General features: G+C 43.8%; 1 protein-coding gene across 10 annotated transcripts in view; it reads left to right on the forward strand.

Moving 5' to 3' along the window:
* The first annotated feature begins 3,098 nt into the window (after positions 1-3,098).
* Positions 3,099-12,683, forward strand: part of Osbpl6 (oxysterol binding protein like 6) — a 186,383-nt gene continuing 176,798 nt past the window's right edge. For 7 of the 10 annotated variants that reach the window (XM_063259363.1, XM_063259366.1, XM_063259367.1 and 4 more), the window contains exon 1: positions 3,099-3,250. The gene's annotated coding sequence lies outside the window, so the exon portion shown is untranslated. Of the gene's footprint in view, positions 3,251-3,929; positions 3,949-12,683 lie in introns of those variants that run through there. The other 3 variants (XM_063259372.1, XM_063259364.1, XM_063259365.1) reach the window with 3 other exon arrangements.

Here is a 12,683-nt window from a genome sequence, read left to right on the forward strand (position 1 = left end):
AAGTTTCAAAAATATATGTGATGTTTTGGAAGTATTACTTCAGCTGGGGTGGGGTGTGCACATATGCAAAGATAGAATCATGTCTGATAAACAACCTGAGACGGAGGCTGGATCAAGACCCTCACACCTATAAGCACTAGGGGACATTGCAACTTTCCTGCAAGAACTCACTGTCTCATAAAATGTGCTGTTTGACTTTCTGACGGTGCTCCTTTGATATTGTGAAATGGTAATAGATTTGCTTAAACATGTATTTTATGCTTTCTGGGTACAATGGCACATGTCTATAACTGAAGCTTTAGGGAAGCTGTGGCTGGAGGAGCAAAAGTTTTAGGTAATTTAGTTAGATCCTGCTTTAAAAACTAGAAAGGGCTGGGGATGTAGCTCAGTGGTAGACCACTCCTGGGGCCCATCTCTAGTACTGCAAAATAGAAAAACAGGTAAGTAATAATGTGTTTTATAAAAAGTAAATTACAAAGAGAATGCTCATCTTTATGTTTAAATTTGCAACAAAATTTAGGTATGTTGGTGATGTCTATAATTCCAGGACTCTGGGAGGCTGAAACAAGAGAGTTCCAGCCCAGCCCTTCCAACTTAGTGATTTAGGGAGTCCCTATCTCAAAAACACAATATTGAGGTGGGAGTTGTGAATTTATCTCAGTTTAAAGGTCTTGGATTCGGTTCCCATTGGGTGGTTCAAACCCCCCCCCCCCACACACACACCCACACACACACATACCCACAGAAGTATTTGTCTTTTGATACTTGGAACCAATGATAACTTTCAGAATGTAATGGCTACTGCATCATTCTTGCCTCCAAAATATCTGACAACTTCCATTTGGGACAACATAGACCAGTAAGAATACAGACTATCACAGTTCCCAGCATAAGCAATTGCCTAAAGAACAGCCCAGCATAAAAACCATACAATTATCGTGGATGGGATTTATTTTGCTGGTACCTCCGTAAAGTCAGATGACTCAACCTAGAAGCAAACTAGAATGGGTGGAGTAAATCTTGACAAGGGGGAGATAGGAGATTGGAGGTAGCTTCCTGATAAATTTCTTTTCAGCCCTGTCTTGATGGACTGTTTCTGGGCACATTTTTCTGGAGCGTCTGTCCACAGATGCATCACATGGCCAAGGAACTGGCTGTGTCTTCTCAGGCTCGTGAAGCATAGGATAGGTTGGGAATGTGTCACCATGTGTTTGCTCCTCATTTTTCCTGTCTCATTTCCCATTTTCCTCACTCCTTATGCGCTGGAACTGGGTCTTTCAGTGAAATATTTACACTTCAGCTTTCCTAATACACCCAGCTTAGACAGTGCCCATAACCAGCAATGAATATAAACTATGTATTGGATGTATTGATGGTGGGTACTGTGATTTAGGAGAGGTCAGCCTGGGTGATGGAATGGAACTGCAGCAGTGGTAGCACCAGGTATTTAAAAACAGTATCTTTCTTCAAATGGATTGTGGAGCAGACATCCATCCTTTCAGGCAATGTACGACTTGTGGTTTAAACTCAGCAAGAAAGATACACTTAAAGCATTGATCTCTGACACTTTTCTGAGCAAAAACCCTGCAGTAGCTCAAGACGCAGTGAAAAACCTTCTACTTATATTTACATATTCATTCCAGCCTGTGTTTTTAAAATTTTGTGACCCACAAACATAGTGTAGCGGGTCACCAGGGATGGACTTTGTACACCCAGCTCCCCAGAGAGATAGGTGCAGCACCTCATTCCATCTTTTCTGACCATTAGTCAGTGAGACGGGCGACTTCACCCCTGACATTTAAGACCTGCCTTTAAAAAACCCATAAAACGCACACAGATGCTATGGCACAGAGTGAAGAGTGAACAGGTGTTCTTAATCTTTTCTCCCTCAGAGGTTGTGATTCTATAATAGGCTGCAGAGAGAGGATCAGAGAACCGTTCCTCCCCGTGAGAGACTGTATTTTCTCATCTCTTAGAACCCTTCTGTCACTTTTCCTGGTTTGTGCTTGGGTGGGAAATTTGTTTCAGTAGACTTTCTGTCCGTGGAGTCCAGATAAAAAAGGAGTAAAAAGGCGGCTGTGACCAAGTGAGGACCAGCAGACTGATGGCTCCGTCGAGGGCACCGTGGTCACAGGGCAGGATGAAGATGAGCGGCCCTGTGTCTCAGGGCCTGCCTCTGTGGTTCTGTCACTGGAGGCTATGAGAAAGGATGCTAGATGAGGTGGAAGAAGTTAACCCGAATGAACGGAATGAATGGAAAGGAGATTCAGGCGAAAGTGCAGGTAGGGAAGAGTGCAAACGGCAAACTACGATACATGGATGACAAATCAGGCTTTTATCAGCACAGAGAACAGTCAAGCGGCATGGCAGTCACCTCAGTGGGAGCAAGATCTTCAACTTTAAAGGCTCCCCTCACACTGGTCCGCTGCAGACCTCCTAGACAGCCCACAAGGCACCCAACATTCTCTGGAATGTTGCCCTCCGAAGATGGCCATGGCACAAATTCCTTGACACGCTGAATTTCCTGTCGCCCCTTCACAAAAGAAACGTCTGTGCAGATATTTAAATTACCCTGTCCCTCCCAGCAGATTCCTCTTTAGATCAATCTGCTCTTGGTCACAGGCGGGGATGGGCTTCAGGGCCCGGGAAGGGTGCAGAGAGGTGGCACCGAGGCTGCTGGGCTGCCGGGAACTTGCAGCCCGGGCCCTTGCTGCACAGAACCCAAGTGTTTCTCTGGGCCTGGGAAGTTCTGGCTCTGAGCGACAGCGACCGGGAGGAGGCAATGGGGGTGCGTTCACTGAATGAGGGCCTGGGAAGGGCGCCCGGGGACAGGGCATCGAGGCGGCCGGGGACCCATTCCCTTAGGACTCGGCTGTCACCGGAGCGCCCAGCGGCAGAGTCACCGGGGCGGCTCCACCGAGCCCGGGGCGCCGGGCTTCCGAGGCGCGGCGCGGGTCTCCGCGCGGGCGATCCTAGCCGCAGGGACTCCCCTGCGCTGCCGATGCGGGCTCCGCTCCAGCCCGACCCACTCGGGGAGCCGGGGGCGGGAGCCGGGAGCCGGGAGCGCCGCCCCCTAGCGCGCCCCGCCCGCGGGAGGAGGGGCTGCGGCGCCGCGGACACAGGGGGCGCCGCCGCGGTCGGAGCCGGGCACCGCGGCTGGGCGCGCAGGCTGCGCCGGGCTCGCTCCTCCGCCGGCCGGGGCCGCCCGCCGCCTCCCGCCCGCTGCCGCAGGACCCGCCGCCGCCCTCAGGTAGGCGCACCGGGCGCTCGGGGTGCCTGGGCGGACCCGCGCAGCCGGCGCCGCGGCCCGGGGCATTGTGCGCGCCGGGGACCCCGCAGACGCGCGGCGGGGTGGGCGGCCGCAGCGGCGGGCCTGGGCATCGCCTCCGCGGCGGCGGGGACGGGCGGCCGTGTCACCGGGCGGGAGCGGCGTGTGTGCCGCGGGCGCCCTCCTGGCCGTGGGGATCCCTGCCGCGGGCTCCGGCGCCTGCAGCTCCCCACCGCCCGCCGCCCGCGCCCCCACCCGGGCTGGCCGCGAGCGGAGCGGCCCGGACCCACTGATGTCATCGCGAGCGGGGGACCCGGCGCCCGCGCGAGCTGACGCCTACGCCGCACCTTTCGGGCCGCGGGGAGCCGACAGCGGCCGGGAAGTTGTGCATTGCTCGGCGGCGCGCGTGCACTGCGGCGGCCCTGGCGGGCGCCCTGCGGCGCGGCTTGCAGCCTCGTCCACGCTGCTGGCCGGGCCGGGCCGGGCCGGGCCGGGCCGGGCTGACTCCACGCCGCGATCCGGCCGGCTTTGCATTGCAGTGGAGACGTGCTTCCCCTGCAGCCAGCCGGCTGCTGCCCGCCGATCGCGTCGCCGGGGATGCTGGGGGAGGAGGCGCTGGGAAGCCTGCGAGGACGCCGGGAAGAACTCATGACACCAGCAGATTTTTAAAAACCTGTGCTGTACGTAGACACCCGCTAGCCACATGGTAAACTGTTTTTGAAAGTTATGCCCAGATACCGATTGCGTGGCAATTCTATGTAAATATGAACGGTGACTTAAAACCAGAGACCTAAAGCTGAGGAAAGCATTACATAATGGACCTGAAGCAAATGACAGGAAACTAAGTGACCCCTTCGGGTTATCGGATTCATTTTCTCTCCCCGACCAAAAACAGCCCTGTGAGAATTTGTCTATAAAAATTAACATTTTTAATTTCCTGGGTTACAATTGGAAAATTATATATTACCTTCAACTGTGGTCCCCGACCCCGAATAACAAAATAATTTTTCTTGAACATCTTTTAAATTTAAAAAATTTGCATGTTAGTAGATTGTTATACATCGTAGAGGTGATCGTCAACGATAATATTAACAAATTTAACATCTTGATACAATTGAACTTTCTTTTCCTCTTGTTTAGACCATACACCCCCCCCCCAACCCCTTTTCATTCTTGGAAGTATTTTTACAGTTTTGGGGAACTGCAAGCTCACAAAGTTGATATTCCTATCGGATGTTGCAGCATTGCAGATACAAAGACTAATAATAAATGAAACAGAAGATCTCATGTAACTGCGAGTGAGCAGGGTTCCCAAGGTCGCAGGGAGGCTGCGGCGTAACTCAGCTAAAATCACCTACAGAGAATATGCACAGCCCTCCGAGGGTCATAAGGAAGCCACTGACTGGTGGAACTGTGTTCTATTCTTTTGCAGCCAGGCTTAATATATTTTCTCTTACAAAAAATAATTTAAAAAAATAAAACCTTTCCTTTCTGGAAGCCTAGAAATCCTGGTTTTGTTTCTATTTTGTATTGTAATGTTGATTCCTCAATTATACAGTGAGTGGATGGATTGCCTTTGGAGATACCTGTTTCAGATTACGATGGTTTGTCAAGGATCTCTTTGGTTTAGTGAGATATAGGTTGGACTTTTGTCGGATTGCATGGTATAGGTTTCCTTCTGTCTAGGTTGATTTAACCTTATGTTTTACTCCAACAAGAAAGATAAAGTTCTTCGAAGATGAAATGTGTCTGGTTGGAAGTCTATAGTACTACCTGTAGATACAGAATCAGGTAAAATTCAAAGTAGATAAGTGTTTCGTGTGACTTGATTTAGGAAAGTGTTGGACAGGGGGAAATTTGAATTTTATTGAATTCTTTGATTCGCATTCAGCGATCGTTCAATTGATTATTACTTTCCGACACCCACTCTTTTTAAGGCACTGATCTAACCACTGGGAGATACATAAGTAAAAGGATGGCCCTGCCCTCAAGGGTTAGTAATGTGTTTTGAAAAGATAAAAAAGGGACTTTTTTTTCCTGCAAAGATTAAGGAATAGTCATGATAATTTTTGATCTTGGTTAAAAGTAAACTATACATTCACTTCTGGGACTTCTAAGCTTTTTTCTCATTACATCTTAAAGATTCATTTGTGTGTGGTTAATGGTAGTTCACTGGCTTTCTCTGCTGTACAGTATTCCCATTCTGTGTGCCATAAAAATTATTTCAAATTGTTTCTGTAGTCTTCTGGCAGTGACCATTTATTTGTTTTGCATTTAAAATGATCACAAACAGTGTTGCTGTGGTCATTTGCAGTTCCTGCGACACACATACAAACACTGTTTTGGTAAATAGCAAGAAATGGAATTGCTGCTTTGTAAAATTGTGTGACTATTCAGCTTAGTAGATATTGTCAAATTGTAGTCCAGAATGGTTGCATTAATTTATAATGCCAGAGAAATAAGCAAACACAATCAAATACAAACAAGTGTGTTTTTTTCAGATACATGAAATACTTTTCTGCAGGGGTGGTTTTTTTGTACCAGGGGCTGAACTCATAGCCTGGGCATTTAACTACATCTTCCGATCGTAAAAGACAAGATCTCAGCAAATTGCTAAACTGCCTGGGCTGGGCTCAAATTTGTGATCCTCTTGCTCTAACCTCTCAGAGTGCCAGGATTAGAGGATTGTGCCACTATGCAGTTTTTTTTAAGAGAATGATGACTATAAAGCTTTAAATGGCAGTTGTGTTTTTGGAAGCCCAAATGAGTAGCTTTAGGAAGCACAGATAGGTAGGTGTTAATTTTGATAACGATCAACTATCTAAAATTAGTGATGAGTTCATTTGTGATCATTATACTGCTTGAAAATAAACTCATGCATGAATCTGTAATGGTCATTTTAAAGTTAAAATGAAAAAGAAAATGAGGATGGTGGAGTTGTCATAAGACAACATGCTTCTGCTGCAGAAGACCCACCAGAGGTCAGTTGAAGGGTGAGGACGCAGGCCCTGTGTACATGAGCACGGGACCGAGATGATGGAGATTTGCAGGCTGGGTGAACGGGAAGTGACCACACAGAGAGGAAGGCTATCCCGGACTGAGGAAATGATATGAAAGTGGTGGAGGCAGCCGTGGGAAACTGCACGTGAGCCACTCCAAGTGGTCCGGGAGTGACAGATTGAAGGGAAAGAGAGAGATGAGAGGTAGGGCCCCTCGTGAGGAGGCTACTGATGGAGGTCACTCAAGTGTGGAGAAGATGAACGAGAGAATGTACTGTATTTAAAAACACCAGGAGAGAAACTCAAGCCGTGGAATTCTAGATAAGAATAAGAAGAAAGGGTCAAAGACCTTTGATTGTAATTGAAAGAAATAGGGAAGCTGTAGCCGGAGCTTTTGGTGTAATTCAGGAGTGTCAAGTGTGGGTTTGATAGACACCCAAATGCATGTTGGAGCACAGGGGCTGGGCACTCTGGTGAGTGGTTGGGATCCTCACATTGATGAAGATGACCTCTAATGATGTATCGGAAGAATTATGAAAGGCTTCGGAGAGGGAAGAGTTCATAAAACTTACTATTTACTGATGTAGATGTTATCTTGGTTAGAGCAAAGAGATGTTTCAACTTGAACAGCAAATAGTGTGCCTGGAGCGAGATGATTTCTGGGATAAATCAGAAGGATCAGTTATGCTGATGTTGTGATATGTTTTCATCATTTTCTTCCTAAAAACTTTTTTCCCTTATTTTCTATTTCTTGACATCATTTCCTTATATCTAATTTTATGTATTTGCCTACTGATTTTGCGTCAGCTGTTCTAATAATTGGTGGCTGTAGAGTTTTCTTTGACAATGTCAAGCCTCAGTTGCAGTTCCCTGGCATAGTGATTTGGAGAACACCTTGCTGATAATTCCAGCAGCAGTTAAAGGAAACATGACATCTTTGATTAAAAATTTTTTTAAAAATGGACCTCATTGTTAACCAATAAAAAGTCTCATTGTATACAGTATAATCAGAAATTATTTTTAAAAGTCCATAAAAGCAAAGGAATCAATAGCCTCTATTATTTGGACTGATAAATGCATTCCTCCTTCAACTGTACATCCTTTATTCTTCCTCAGTTTAATGATAGGTTTGAACTCCAGGAAGAACTTAGCAGCTTGGGTTCAAGTGAGTTAAAATTAATTTTAGGAATAACTAAATTTAGGGGTAATATGAAGTACATTCTCATTACTGTAGTTGGCTGTCTGGCATTCTGGTGTGGTTCTGATCTCTCATAAACTTTGGAAGCAGTTCTGTGTCTGTTCATGAGACCACTGAACCGAGGATGACCATTTTCACAGAGAAGTGACCAGTAGATATGAGTCTTACTATGTCGTGAAGGTGGCACGATCACATCAGATACTTTCTTCCTCATACAGCCAGTGTTTGCTGAATATCTGGTGGATGCCAAAAATCAGATTAAGTGCTGGGTCATGGACATCCTTGCCGTGCAGGGTGGACCTAAAACGGAATCCACCAAAACCAAGTCGCTTTTAAATGTATATACACATGTGTGGGATGGATCTGGCTTTGATTTTAGAATTAGCATGAAGTGTATTTTTTTGTTTGTTTGTTTTTCACTAAACATTTCCTAGATTTATGCTTCGCTCTCCTTGAGTTTAGAATGCCATAGGAAAAAAGTGCTACTCTTGCAAGGAATACTTTTAAATGTAGTTCAAGTAACTGTGGTAGGTCCTTTTGTTAGGAAGATACTAACATGTCAAGTAGGAGCAAGATAAAGGAGTCGTTAGATGCGTCTATTCAGTGCTGTTGGGAACAGAAAAGGACTAAGTGTGGAATTGATTTTCCTGTCTGTTTGTCTGTCTGTCTGGCAGTACTGGGGCTGGAACCCAGGGATTCAAGCATGCCACGTAGTTGCTCTGTTACTGAGCTACATCCTACATTCCCAGCCCATTTTATTTTATCTTGTTTTATTTTTATTTTGTGACTACAGCTTGCTAAATTGGCAAGGCTGGCCTTGAATGTATGATTCTCCTGCCTCAGCCTTGGGATGGTGGGGATTACAGGTGTGCTGCCTGGCTTCATTGATTTTTAAAAGAAAAAATTGAAAAAAAATGAATGATTACTAAAGATTCAACTTAAGTATTATGGGGAATTGAGGATTTTGAGTCATGATGATCTGTAGAGGAAATTCTAAGTTCCTGTTGGCTTAAGTGAACTCATTCTCTTGTGAGTTTTTTTGCTTGAGCACAAGTACAGTTCTGACATTAAAATAAGTCATACTGTGAATAAGGATATTCTATGAAGTGGTTATGAATAGGGAAGAGGAAAGTCCAGTGATTTCTTCTGACGGTGCTGTGGCCAATAACTTGAAAGTAAAAACTACCCTGTATGAAGAGTTCTATTTGACAGAAATGTCTCAGGTAATCTGTGAGGCTGACAGAAGGCGTAGCTATGAAACAAGGCTGCCCCCAAGGAGATAGGTGTCTAATATCCAGGGCTGTCTAAGGGATAACAAATTAGAGCGAGGATTCAGCATGAAATTCAGCTATTCAGTTACTAACAGTTATTTTTTGTTTTTGTTGTATTTTTGGGGGAACCCAGGGATTTCCCACAGCCCTTCTTTAGTTTTTCTTTTGAGAGTGAGTCTGCCTAAGTCACCCAAGCTCGGCTTAACTTACAGTCCTTCCACCTTAGCCTCCAAGAGTGCTGGGATTGTAGTGTGCAACACCATGTCTGGCTCTTCCAAGATTTTATTTAATATTTTTATTTCCTTAGTTTTATTTATTTAAACTTATTTGCTTATTGAAGCTTAACTTTAACTGGATGTGATGTGCACGCCTGTAATCTCAGCCCTCTGAGATTGGAGAGTGACAAGTTTGAGCCCAGCCTGAGCAACTTACCAAAATAAAATATAATAAAAGGTTTTAGGGTGCAGCTCAATGCGAAGGCTTTGGGTTCAGTATCCATTACTGGAAAAACAAGCCAAAAAGCAAAAACAAAACAAAACAAAAAGAAAACTCCCCAAGAACCCAAAAAACAAAAAACAAACCCTGGAGGATTGTTATTTGAATATGTCTCAATCCTGTATGTGGTTGAATATCCAAAGAATTCAGGATCAAAACACAAATATCACCTCTTTCTAAAAGGATGACACTCTTTTTCTGTTCATGGAGAACTTCAAGTCATTTTATAAAATGTGAAGAAAATGCCCGAACATTATAAATGCTCATATTTGTTTGATGGACTGACTTATGAGGTGTTAAGACTGAAAGGGATTTAAAAAATTTGGTATCCCAACACTCTCATTTTTCAAGTGAAAAAATTAGAAGCCCAGATGTTTATGCAGATGCAGCTGGGAGAGAGTGTGTGAAGTAACTTACTTCTGTAGGTGATGACAGGAAATGGAGCTCTTCCCTGATTAAGGAGATGAGGTAGGTATATGAGAGCCAGCAAACAGCAACATCTACAGTGGGATTTGTACTCTTGGTTTCTGTTCTCCTTCCTAAGTGGCTGCAGAGAGTGTGGAATCTGATACACATACACACACACACACACACACACACACACACACAAAACATTTACTGTTTTGGCAACCATAGCTTTGTCTTTCAACTAAACAGATTAGAAAGAATAGGGAAAATTAAATTTCCTTGTGCTGGGTAGTGTCTGTTTCTTTTCCTTTGCCGTTCTCTTTGTATGTGAAAATCAACAAGAGAAATCAACATGCAGGGGGCATCGGGTCAGGATAGAGCCCTGGCTTTTACCTTGCTTCTCGCCTGTGCTGGAGGCGGATCTCACATTCGGTCTTGAGACAGACCTGTTCACCTTTTGAAGAGTGTGGAAGTAGAAGGAGGAACAACGGAAGTGTATTTTTAGAATCTGTTTTTCAAAAGTCAAACCTAAAATAAACCTGGCCTCAATTTCAAGCAGTAGCTTTAGTTCACATGTCCTAAACTAGAGTCTAAGTTTTGTTGACTTATTTATCTTTGCAGTGCTGGCAGACAAGCATCCTATCACTCAGCTACATCTCCAGCCTCTTATAAATTTGAAGAACTTACTTTGATTTTTTTTTATACGCCATGCAGTACTGCTGCATGTTAACAAGTTTATCATCTGCTAAGGCTTGAAGAATAAAGTACGAAAGAACATTGAAATAAATAAATTGTGTTACATGTCATTTCTGGAGATAAAGTTGGAAGTCTGATTTTATTTTAAATTATGATCATACTTTTGCTTTCTGTTTTTCTTTAGCAGCCAGACAAGCTTTTGCATATTCTCACCCCATCAGGCAACACATCAGAACAGTTTTTGTTGTATAATTTCCCTAGGATGCAAAAATTAGCACAGTTTGAATGACATGTTGATTATGAAAAGACATTAATGAAATTCTTTTTGATCCTGGTAAACTTCAGAGTGAAACAAGAGCTAAAAGACAGTGTGAATTCCACGGTAGGACAAGGAAATGCAGGATTCACATGAAACTCCATGAAGAATCAGGAGAGAACCACAAAATCCCTATGTACTCAGGGCAGTGGGCAGGAAGGTCAACAAACGAAGTGGTGAACGTTGTGTCGCCATCTGCCTCTCAGTTTCATTTCAGAGGGTGCCAGCAGATGAAGCGGAAGTGTGAATGAAGGTTTCTAGGGATCAGATATTAGAGATGTCTGTCTCCACGGTTTTTAGATCAAAGTCCTTAAATATCTTGAAGAATATAGAGAACATAAAAGATTCATAAACTGAACCCCACTTGAGAAAAGGTTGCACGTGTAAGTGGCAGAAGATAAATTTTATGCTAGAAAGAAACTGTTTACAAATCCTTAATATCCAAAGAGTATATTAGGAAAGAAAAATGATGGCTAACCTAAAGGGAATGGAGAAATAATTCACAGTACAGAAATTACAAATGGCAGTTATAAACACATTATGTTCACTTTACAGTGAAATACAATTTTAAACTTTGGCCAATGAATTGGGAAAAATCCTCTATGTATTAATATCTTAAAGGGCCCAGCCTCCGAAAAACAAACACACAAACAAACAAACCAGTGGTTTGTGCATTGTCAGCAGGGGAATAAAGAGACACAGTGAAATGCCAGGGGTGGTGGCTCACGCCTATAATCCCAGCACTCGGGGAGGGAGGTTGAGATGGGAGGATCATTGTGAGTTTGAGCTCAAGGCCAGCCTGAACTGCATAGCGAGACCCTGTCTCAAAAGCCACAAAAAAAAAAAAAAAAAAAAAAAAAAAAAAGAGAGAGAGAGAGACACACAGTCAAACTGGTAGCAAGCAATTTGACCAATACACTAAATTTTGAAATTTGCTTAACTTCGCATCCCAGAAATTCTAAGGAAATTTTCTACAGATATGTTTTGTGCAGAATGTTTGCACAAAGACATTTATTGCAAGATTGTCTAAAAGTAAAAAAAAAAAAAGTTTATGTGAACCATATATACATGCATATGGATTGGCTGAATAAATTAGGAACAGAAACAAAAGTCAGTAGCGCTTGCTGGGATCTCTAAGGTAGGAGAAAGGAATCAGTGGAGCTATAAATGATTAATAGCCATTTATGTTACATGTGAGTAGGTGAGTGTGTTTCAGTTGTAGCTATAAAGACTGTCTCAGGAAAGTTGCACAAGAAACTGGTAGTAGTGATTGCTGGTAGCAAAGAACAGGGTGGAGAAAGGAGGGACATACATTTCCTGCTGTACACTTGCTGTGCACTTTCTTTTCCGTCTTCTGCTTTTCTAAACACATGCGCATATTGTCTGTTCAAACTGAGATAATTTTTTAACATCTTGAGGGTTGTCTGTGCTGATCAAGTATGTTATGTAGTTAGAGCTGACAGAATGCAGCTTATATGGTACGACAGCAGAAAATGTTACTGTGTAGGTCACAGCCTTGAGATCATCTTCTGTCTTTGAGGTTGGGCGTGGTGTGCAGGAATCTGCAGAGTTTTATTGTTTTTAAAGCACCGTTGGGTCTGGAAGCCAGTTCTGACAATCCTTGATCTCTTCCAGTCCTCTTGTGTTACAGACAGATTATCCCCTCCATGCCTTGAAATACCCATCCTCTGGAATATTTTTATGGTAACTTCCAAAACTTTTATGGGCTCTGCTTTCCCTGTGATGCATGCTTCTAAAGAGTGGTTATTTCCTTGTGTCTTTGTCCTTTTAGAGTTTGCAAAGAGGCCATATATTAAGGTAAAGAATAGTTAGAAGAGAACACGGAGAGAGCAGCTGAATGGTTAGTGAGTGCTCACTTTGAGAAGAGTAATCGTGTGCTGATAGGAGTGTAATGCACAATAACATGAGTTGTTATGAGTTACACTGAAGAGAAGGAAAGCTTGGTTATGATGAGAGATGCTGTGATGCAAGCTAAGTTTCCTGAAAAATACAAAATACTGTAATTAACATC

Source organism: Cavia porcellus, unplaced genomic scaffold (assembly GCF_034190915.1).
Source record: "Cavia porcellus strain 051 isolate PalLab524CR breed Dunkin Hartley unplaced genomic scaffold, mCavPor4.1 scaffold_12, whole genome shotgun sequence".
NCBI lineage: Eukaryota > Metazoa > Chordata > Mammalia > Rodentia > Caviidae > Cavia > Cavia porcellus.